Below are 11,384 nucleotides of genomic sequence, written 5' to 3'. Positions count from 1 at the left end.
TTATTTTCTCTGTTTCTTTGTTGTTGTTTTCTTCCCTTATTCCTTTCTTTCTTTGTTTCCTTCTTTGTTTCTTTCTTTCTGCTTTGACCTCAGGAGCAATTGGCAGATAATCATTTTCCACTTTAGCTGAACAATCTAGTAAGTGCAAACACTACCCTAAAATCAGAATGCGGAGATTTGCTAATAAGCTAATAAATCCGGACATTATAAACATCCTTAGTTAAGCCATTTTGGGGAAAAATGTGACTTTATTGTACTAATGGACCCTAGGTCTGAAATAAGTGATAGGATTCCCAGACTCCACCCTATCTCCGAGCTTTACACTAAGCTAATTTTCACACTGTGTAATCTACTTGGGGAAGAAAATGTGATCTGTTAAATATTAAGTTACACCTATTGGTTGTTTACAAGTAATATCATCTATGGGTGATAGCATGTACTGAGCTAACATGGTTCCTAGTTACTTGGTGTTAACTGTAACAATAAATCATTGGCTCAGTCATTTTTTCTGAGTATAATAGACTAGCCACTGAATTGGGGGTTCTTGGTGTGCAACAAAGATGGATCAGAAACAGTTTCTTTTTTTTTGGAATTTGCAATAAAATAGATGAGACAGAGTCAAATAATGCTAAGAGTGATGCAAGAAAATTTCTGGGAGAGTATAGAAGGAATAATTATCATAAGATCACAGTAGTTCATGAAGCCCAAGAAAATGGTTTTCTCATTAAATGTGGCTATGATTTGGTTTATTCCTGAAAGAACACTTTCAGGCAAATAAAAGGCATGATTCTTTACCTGCTCTGGTATTACTGCTGTGATAACATTCATCGACTCTGTCTTTGCCTAAGTTCTCTATATTTAATAGAGAAAAATAATATCATTGCATTTCAAAGAGCTTTTATAATGTGAATCGTTGCCACAGGAATGACCACTGCATACCAGAGCACAAAGGACAATTCTTACAGGAAGTTGAACATCTGTAGCCATGGCAAAATGACTTTCAATGTATCTTTTGCCCTCATAAGTGAAACTAGTCACGTAAATCACATAAGAGACACCATCATATTAATTCCATCTTATATCTTAATTACTGGTAATCCTGACATTTGAATAAAATAAAAGTATAATTATTTGATGGACATATTATAAATGATGTTGTTTGCTTATGAACAAAATATGACTCATTCTGTGATATTGAATTTATATATTGAATTCTACTCTATTGGATTCAGGAAGTAACTAAATATGAAGAGTATAACATTGAAAAGTTTGACCTATGAAATGATAGATAAAACATAACTTGGAATTTCAAAATGTGATGCACAGCATAGTACTGGAACTTGTAGCCAGTGCAGTAAGGAAAGAAAAAGTAAAGAAGAATAAAAGGCATATAATTTGGAAAGGAAGAAGTAATATTGTTCCTATTTACAGAAGACATAATTGTCTATATACAATATCTCAAGGAATCTACAAGTCTTCTAGAACTAGTAAGTATATTTAGTAGTGTCGTAGTCTACAAGGCCAACACACAAAAATCAATTGTATTTCTATATGTTAGCAATGGACATTTGGAAACCAGAATTTAAAATACAATGCCAAGGAAATCACTCCAAGGAAAATGAAATACTTAGGTATACACTGATCAAAATTTAAAAAGTTGTTCTGTGAAAGATACTGTTAAGAGAATGAAAAGAGAAGATAGAGACTTGGAGAATATATGTGCAGATTGCATATTTGACAAAGGGCTTGTATTCAGAATATATAAAGGACTCCAAGCTCTACAGTGGAAAAGTAACCAACCTAATTAAAAAAGGGACAAAACACTTGAAAAGACATATTACCAAAGAAGATACACAAATGGCAAATAAGCACATGAGAAGATATCCAATATCACTTACAATTAGGGAAATGCAAATTATGAACACAATGAAATATCACTATAAACCTATCAGAATGGGGACGCCTGGGTAGCTCAGTGGTTGAGTGTCTGCCTTCAGTTCAGGGCATGATCCTGGGGGTCCTGGGATCGAGTCCCACATTGAGCTCCCCACAGGGGCCTGCTTCTCCCTCTGTGTCTCTCATGAATAAACAAAATCTTTTAAAAAATAAATAAGCTTATCAGAATGGCTGAAATAAAAATAGTAGTAATTGGGATGCCTGGCTGGCTCAGTGGGTGAAGCATGTGACTCTTGATCTGGGCGTTGTGAGTTCAAGTCTCACATTGGGCGTAGAGCCTCCAAAATATAATAATAATGGTAACACTACAATGAGGTATATCATCACACATCTGTTAGACTGGCTGTAATACAAAAGATTTGAGATAACAAGTGTTGGTGAGGATGTGGAGAAAAGAGAACTCTCGTGCACTATTGGTGGGAATGTAAAGTGGTGCAGCAATTGTGGAAAGCAATATGGAGCTTCCTCAAAATATTAAAAATAGAGCTATGATCCAGCAATCCTATTTCTGGGTATTTATCCAAAAGGATTGAAATTAGGATCTCAGAGAGCTATTAGTACTCCCATTTTCATTGCAGTGCGATTCACGAGAGCCCAAACGTGGAAACCACCTAATACCCATCGATGGGGTGAATGGATAATGAAAATGTGAAATACAAACAATGGAATATTATCCAGCCTTATAATAAGCAAAAACCTACAATATGTGATAACATGTATGAATCTCGAGGACATTATGCTAAGTGAAATGAGCCAGTTGCAGAAGGACAAATCCCACATAAATCCACTTATATGACATATTGAAAATAGCCAAAGGCATAGAAACAATATAATGTTTATTGACAGAGATTGGGAGAGGTGAAGCATGGGGAATTGCTAGTAAACATGTATAAAATCTCATGTATGCAAAATGAATAAGTTCTAGATATCTGATGTACAACATTGTGCCTATAGATAACAATACTGTGTTTGACACTTAAAAATCTAAGAGGGTATATGTTAAGTGTTTTTTACAATAAAAATATAAATTAATTTTTAAAAATTGTGTAAGTAGGTACATAGTTGATGACTGTGATTTCATCTTGGTACATTATACTATTTATCAAAAAATGTCATTACTGGGGCACCTGGCTGGCTCAGTCAGTAGAGCATCTGACTCTTGATCTTGGGGTCATGATTTTGAGCCCCATTGGGTATGGAGATTACTTAAAAAAAGAGATACCATTGCTTATACTTTCCAGTGGTTTTTTAAATCTTGAATCTTACTTGTCTGATATGTATAATACCCCTTTGCTTTGATTCTTTTAGCACTTCATTGATAAATCTTTTCCCATCTTTTATTATTAAGCGCTTTGTATCATTACACTTTATCCCTTGTGAACAGCTTATGGTTGTGTTATTTTTGCAAGTTTTGCTTTGTTCTATTTCAAAATCTCTGACGACTTTTAGCAGGGGAAATTTAATGTATTCACATTTATTACAATTTCTGGGATGTTTTATTTTAACTCTCCTATTTTATTTTATATACTTAAAATAGATTTCCATGCTTTCATGATTTTGCTTCTTAAAAACAGACTTTTACTGAATTGATGAAATTTTCTTTGTTTTATTTTTTCCTCATAGTTTGGAACTTATGCGTCTTACATTGTTTGACAAACTGCCACTTAAACTCATATGTTCTATCAGCAGCTAAAATTAATATTTATATCTTACTCCCAAAGACAAGCCGTTTATCAGGAAACCACTTTCCTCTGCTTCCTATAAAAATAATAGTATAAAAAAATTTTTGCATCTTCAAATATCATTGACGACCAAATCAAATTTTTGCATCAATATTTACAAAGACCACATTAAAGTGCAAGCAGCCATTTAAGGAGCAAATCCAAAATGAATTCACTGTTATTAGTAACCATTGTCTTAGAATTTATTTTCTCAACACTTGCATTCCTCCACCCTTAATTATTACTCATAGAAATATGATCATTTCTTAATAATAATTAATGATTATTAATATTATAATTAATAATAATTAATATAAATTATTACTTATAGAAATATAATTTTATGTGTGTATGTATATAATTGTATGCTATGCACATATAATTGTATATTATACATAAATATAATTTTTATACAATTGGATTTGGAATACCACTCTCAGCTGTAAGACTGACATACTCAGAGTTTTGACACAACTTCTTTAATTCAGTACATCAGAACTTTTATAAGAGTATTTAATATTTAATGTATATTCCAATGACTATGCCCACTGACTTCTACTACCTTCCAAATAACTTAATTCATGCGTATATTGAATATAAATATGAGATTTGTCACACCTCCAATAAGAGGAATAAAGATTCATTTTAAGAGATAAATGTGATGTGCCAAGCCATGCTAAAGATATTTACAGCATGAAGGCTATAAATCTGCATTTCCATTTGATCACTTGTATCAGTAGTTGTGCTAAAGGACCATTAAAGATTGTAAACAGAGTTAAAGCAAAATAATGGCCTTAAGTAGTTTGGCTGAGCAACTGAAATGTATCTAAATCTGACATCTGTAGAATGTTGTAAATAAAACCAAAACCTTCTGTGTGTGTGTGTGTGTGTGTGTGTGTGTGTGTGTGGTTGTGCTTTAAAGCACGCTCACAGTACCTATTAACATTGCTAACAAGTGTCTGTTTATAACTTCATAAATTTCATTTTCTGAAATCATACATCACACAGTTTTTCTATACTCTAAGTAGTTATTTTTGGGATGGGTTTCATCTCTTCCTTCCCTCACGCCCAGAATCAGTTTGATTCAAATTGCCTGTATGCGATAGTGTGAATGAATTAGTGCTCTGGAAGCAGTCGCTTTGGCAAGCTCTGTCGAGAGTGTGCCCCTCTTTCTCACCTGTGTAATCCCTTCTCTTACAACAGAAGTTCAGCCCACTAATAATTTCTGCAACATTACAACCATTGGAGAAACTGTGTTATAAATGACTTCGAATTTCACAAAACGCTATCATCATGTATGCACATAAATCATACATTGGGATGTACCGATTTATGTTTTTTTTTCGATTTATGTTTTTAAAAGATTTTATTTATTTATTCATGAGAGACACACACACACACACAGAGGCAGAGACACAGGCAGAGCTCCATGCCGGGAGCCCGATGTGGGACTCGATCCCGGGTCTCCAGGATCACGCCCTGGGCTGAAGGCAGACGCTCAACCGCTGAGCACCCCTGGCGTCCCTGGATGCACCAATCTAGAATCCATATCTGTGGTCAGGAATGTCCACAACGTACATATACATGTATCTGCGAATGCTTATGAATGCATGTGTAAGTGTGTGCACACACACTCAGTGAGCTAAGAAATGGATTCCACTGTGTCCACACCATCATTGAACCCCTAGTGCTTTGCAAGAATTATTTAAACTCTACTACCATATAGTCTTTACTCTGAGCATCTTTTCATATGTTTACTAATCACTCATATTCCTCTTTCTGTCAGTGTCCCGTGTGTCTTCCTTGCCTGCTTTTCTATTGGCTTGTTTTTTTTTTCAACATATAGATTCACCTTACATGTTTAGAATAATCCTTTGTCAAAAAAAAAAAGAATAATCCTTTGTCATGTTTCCTCATAACATTATTTCGAGTCTGTTGTGTCTTCTTTTAACGTTTTATTTTAAAATAATTTTATACTTAATAGAATTGCAAAGATTTTCGTGCAGAGTTCCTGGACACCACTGAGCCATCTTCCCCTGGTGTTAACATCTTATGGAAGAGGCATGATAAAATTACCAAGACTAAGAAATTAATGTTGGTACAGTATTTACTAAACTATGGAATTTATTCAGATTTCACCAGGCTTTCCACTAATCTTCCTTTTTTGGTTTCAGAATCCAATCCAGTCTCCCACATTTCATTTAGTTGCCATGCCCCCCTAGTGTCCTCCAATCTGAAACCTCCTCAGTCTCCCCCTTATCTTTCATAACCTTGAAACTCTGGTCAGGTGTTTGTTGAATGTCCTTCAATTTGTTTTTTCCTAATATATCTTTTTCCTGATTAGACTGAGGCTGTTGATTTGAGGATAAATGCCACATAAACGCTGTGCCTTTCACCTTGAGTATATAAGGACATTCATGTTATCAGTAAGTCCTATTACAGGAGATGTAAACTTTGATGGCTTTGGTGAAGTTGGTGTCGGCCACAAATCTCCACTCTGAAAGTTATTTTTTTTTCCTTTCCATATACTACACCTAAGAAGCTTGTCATTAAGTCCAGCCCATGCTTCAGTGTGTGAAAAATTAAGCTACAGAGCACTGAGTGGCTCAGTTAGTTAAACACCAGACTCTTGATTTCGGCTCAGGTCATGATCTCAGGGTGATGAGATCAGTCCTGCATTGGGCGCCACACTCAGCAGAGTCTGCTTCTCCCTCTCCCAGCCCTGGTTGCTCATACATGCTCTCTCTCTCTCTCTCTCAAATAAATAAATAAATAAATAAATAAATAAATAAATTCTTTAAAAAAAGGAAAAGAAATATTAAGCTACACATCCTAAGATATGTCAAAAGTTTTGAGAACATATGTTAAAACCACCAAAGTCATTAATTTTTTGGGGGGTATACATATAGTCTATGCAAATATCCCATTTCTCTTAAACTTTTGCCAACTATTACTTTTCAGAGTGGATCTTGCCTGCCATAATTATCATTGGCGTTCTTTTATTTTTTAAAGATTTTATTTATTTATTTATTTAGTTAGTTAGTTAGTTAGTTATTTACAAGAGAAAGAGAGAGAGAGAGAGAGAGCAAGCAGAGGGAGGAGCAGAGAGAGAGAGGAGCAAGCAGACTCCATGGAGCCCAATGTGGGCCTCCATCCCACAACCCTGAGAACATGACCTGAGCCGAAACCAAAAGTCAGTTGCTTAACCAGCTGAGTCACCCAGGTACCCCTATCACTAATGTTCTAATGACAATTATCTATTTATCACATTCCCATCACCATTTATGATTCCCATCATTTATTTACATCCATTTGGACCCACAGGTATTAATTTTATTCTTTGCATTTTAATCCAAAACTTAGACTATTATTTCTTTTATTTTTCACATTACTCTACCTTTGGCCACTAGGATCTCTTTTGGATTGGTGCTTATGTCCTTTTTTTAACTATTTTATTTATTTATGAGAGAGAGAGAGAGAGAGAGAGAGGCAAAGACACAGGCAGAGGGAGAAGCAGGCTCCATGCAGGGAGCCCGGCACGGGACTCGATCCCGGGTCTCCAGGATCAGGCACTCGGCTGAAAGTGGTGCTAAACCTCTGAGCCACCCAGGGGCCCCTTGACATTACTTCTAGCCACTCTCTTCTCTGCTTTTGCATTTCTATGCTTTCTGGCATCACAAGACCTTTTAGGTACACCCCCAAGGCCTGGAATTAACCAGCCCCCAAGGAGTCCTGGCTCCTTTTATTAGTAAAAGGTGCTTAAAGACAGAAATCTGGGAGCTATATGTGTGTTCTTATTGGGGTGTCATTGTTTCTAGGTCCTCTAGCCAGAGCTATGAATTAAATGTACGTGAACTAAGTATACAGTATATATACTTACTTATATAGATGTAAATATAATCATCTTTATTTGTTTATATAACTGTATACATGCTAAAATAAGCATGAGCTCTTAAGATATTTCCAACTGTAATCCACTACCACAGGGTGCATTAGAGCATTCCCCTTTGCCTAGTTGTGACTTCTTTCTTGGACAATGAGAAACTTGGCTCTCATTACTGCAATGTATTTTACTCATTTTTTATAACCTAGGTACATGTATAGTGATTTCAGATTTGGTAACCCTTAGTCTTGTGAAAACCTAATTTAACAATTAGAATGCAAGGCTTGTGTACAAGTCTTTTTGTCCTTTCCCTTACAGTATCTAATCAAAACATCATTTTCTTTTTTTAAAAAAAGATTTTATTTATTTTTGAGAGAGAGAGAGCGTGTGGGCACTAGTTGGAGGAGGGGCAGAGGGAGAGAATGAAGCGGACACCCCTCTGAGCAGGAAGCCCGAGGCGGCTCCACCCCAGGACTCCGGGATCATGACAGACACTGAACCTACTGAGCCACCCAGGCGTCCTCAAACAACCTTTTCAACAGTTGCTTACATCAGCTTCTTTCTTCCACCCCTCCTTCAATATGGCTAGGACCTACATTTTATAATTAGATTCATTTGTCACAGTCTGCATTCCCTCTTGAGTTCCTGTGACATCCTGTTTGATTTTTAAAATTTTTCACTAATATTAAATCTTCGTAGCCTATAATTCTAAGGACCTTGACAAATGCAGAGTCACGAATCTACGTATCACAGAACCCCCCAGAGGGGGTCCAGCACCATGAGAGGTGGCTTGCCCTGACCCTTTGTAATTTACCTCCTTTCCCCAATCCTGAAAGCCATTTGTCCCTTTCTCCATGCCTATACATTTGCCTCTTCCAGAATGCCATGTAAATGGAATAACACAATATGCAGCTTTTCTGTTGAGCCTCCTTCAATTAGAAAGATTCATTTGAAAAGCATCCACGTTATTGCATAGATCGATCAATGCTCCCTTTCCTTTCATTTCGGAGTATTATCATAGTTTGGTTTATATTAACTCATGGAGAGACAACTGGTTTGTTTTCAGATTTTGGCAATTATGAATAAAACTGTTATAAACATTCATGTACAGGTTTTTGTGTGAACATAAGTTGTCGACTCGCTTGGGTAAATGCCTAGGAGTGTGATTGCTGGTTGTATGGCAAATTTCACTTTGTAAGGAAGAGCCGAAGTTTGCATTTCTACCAACTGTGTGTTAAGTTCTAGATACTCCACATCCTCACTAGTACCTTTTTTCCTTTTTTTTTTGTCTTTTAATAAATGTGTAGCGATATCTTATTGTGATTAACTTTCATTTCTCTAATGAATAATCATGTTGAATGACTTTTCCAATGCTCATTTGCAATCTCTGTATATTCTTTGCTGAAATGTCTGTTCAGAACTCTGATTTATTGTTTGTGTTGTTGATGAGTTTTACTCGACTCTCTATTATATAGAGAACATATAATCACATGATCAAATATGTCATTTGGAAAATATTTCCTGGTCTGCAGCTTGTCTTTTCATTCCATTAGCTGTGTCTGTTACAGAACAAGTCTTAACATTTTCATAAAGTCCAATTTATCAATTTATTATTTGGAGGGTCATGCTGTTGGTGTTTTATCTCAAAGCTCTTTGACAAACGTATCACACAGATTTTAGTTCTTTTTAGTATCAGTTGTGCAGTTTGTGGCAAAGTTCATTTTTATGCTCATGGATGTTTGCTCCACTACCATTTGGTGAAAAGGTTATCTATTGAATTGCTTTTGCACTGTTGTTAAAAATCACTTGTCTCTATTTGTGTATGTCTCTTTCTGAGACTGTTGGTACATTTAAAAAGTGATAAAGATGTCCCTCCCAGGGGATCCCTGGGTGGCTCAGCGGTTTAGCGCCTGCCTTTGGCCCAGGGCGGGATCCTGGAGACCCGGGATCGAGTCCCACATCGGGCTCCCGGCATGGAGCCTGCTTCTCCCTCTGCCTGTCTCTCTCTCTCTCTCTCTCTCTCTGTCATAAATAAATTAAAAAAATCTTTAAAAAAAAGGTGTCCCTCCAGTGCCAACAACACCGTGCTCCTTTATAAGTCTTGATTGAATAGTTTGAGTATTTGAACATCGTTCTTTTTCTGAATTGTCTTGAATATTCTAATTTCTGTGCTTTTATATATACATTTTCAAATGAGATTGTCAGTATCTACAAGAAGCTTGACAATTTTGATAAGCCTATGTTGTACCAAGGATCAAATCAGAAAGAATCAACATTTTAACAATATTGAATCTTCCAATCTATGATTAAGGGATATCTCTCCACTTACCTAGGTCTTACTCTGACTTCACCAGTCTGTTTTATGGCATGCAGCACAATGATCTGGCACATATTTTGTAAGACTGATACCTCATTATTTTCATTTTTTGCTGTGTCAGTGGTATTGTATTTTTTATTCAAGTTATGGTTTTTCATTGCGATTAAAAGAACACACTTTATTTTATATTTGACCTTGTGTTCTTTTTTTTTCTAGATTTCATTTATTTATTCATGAGAGACAAAGGGAGAGAGGCAGAGACACAGGCAGAGGGAGAAGCAGACTCCCTGCGGGGAGCCCGATGCGGGACTCGATCCCAGGACCCTGGGATCACACCCTGAGCCAAAGGAAGCCTCACTCAACCACTGAGCCACCCAGGTGTCCCCACCTTGTGTTCTATACAGACAATGATGTGTTCTGCTGCTAGAGACAGTTTGAGTTCTTTCTTTCAAACATTTTGTGACTTCTAAAATAGTTTAGAGGGATCCCTGGGTGGCGCAGCGGTTTGGCGCCTGCCTTTGGCCCAGGGCGCGATCCTGGAGACCCGGGATGGAATCCCACGTCGGGCTCCCGGTGCATGGAGCCTGCTTCTCCTTCTGCCTGTGTCTCTGCCTCTCTCTCTCTCTCTCTGTGTGACTATCATAAATAAATAAAAATTAAAAAAAAATAAAATAAAATAGTTTAGAACTTAAAGCGTGATGTTCAAGAGAAGACATCTTTGCCTTGTTCTCAAACTTAGGGGAAAAGCATTCATACTCTCACCATTAAGGATGTTGCAAACTGGAGCATTTTTAATATATGAACTTATTAGGTTGTGTACGTTGTCTTCAACTCCAAGCTTGTTGAGACTTTTTTTTTTTTTAGGATCTGCTTGTGAAATTTGTTGAATGATTTTTCTGAGTCTATTGATTTGATCATATGATTTTTCCTCTATATAGTCTGTTCCGATGTTAAAAAATGTATTAATACATTTTCAAATGTCAAAGCAGTCTTTCATTTTTGGGATGAAACCCACTTGTGTTTGATGTATTATCCTTATTATGTATAAGTACATTGGATTTGTGAATATTTTGTTGTGGGTTCTGCATTTATGTTCATGTGAATATTGGTCTATACAGATATTGGTCTGTAATTGTTTGTTTTTGATATTAGAGTAATATTGGAATCATAATACGGAAAAAGGGGTATTTATTTTCTACTTTCTGGATGATATTGTGTAGAATTGGTATTTATTCTTTAAATGTTTGGTAGAATATGCCAGAGAAACCATCTAGGCTTGGAGTTTTCTTTGTTTTGGAAAGTTTTTCAACTACAAACTCAATTTCTTTAGTAAAGATGTGGGATTGTATATGACCTATTTCATTTAGAGTGGGTTTTGGTAATTAGTAGCTGTGAAAGTATTCATCACGCATTTTATGTAAATTGTTACAATTTCAGATATAAAGTTATTGTAACATTCCCTTATTTATTCAGTGTCTCTATAGGCAGTAGTGATACCTCCTCTTCC

This window comes from Canis lupus, chromosome X (genome assembly GCF_048164855.1).
Source record: "Canis lupus baileyi chromosome X, mCanLup2.hap1, whole genome shotgun sequence".
In the NCBI taxonomy this organism is placed as follows: Eukaryota; Metazoa; Chordata; class Mammalia; order Carnivora; family Canidae; genus Canis; species Canis lupus.
This window is presented reverse-complemented; position numbering follows the sequence as displayed.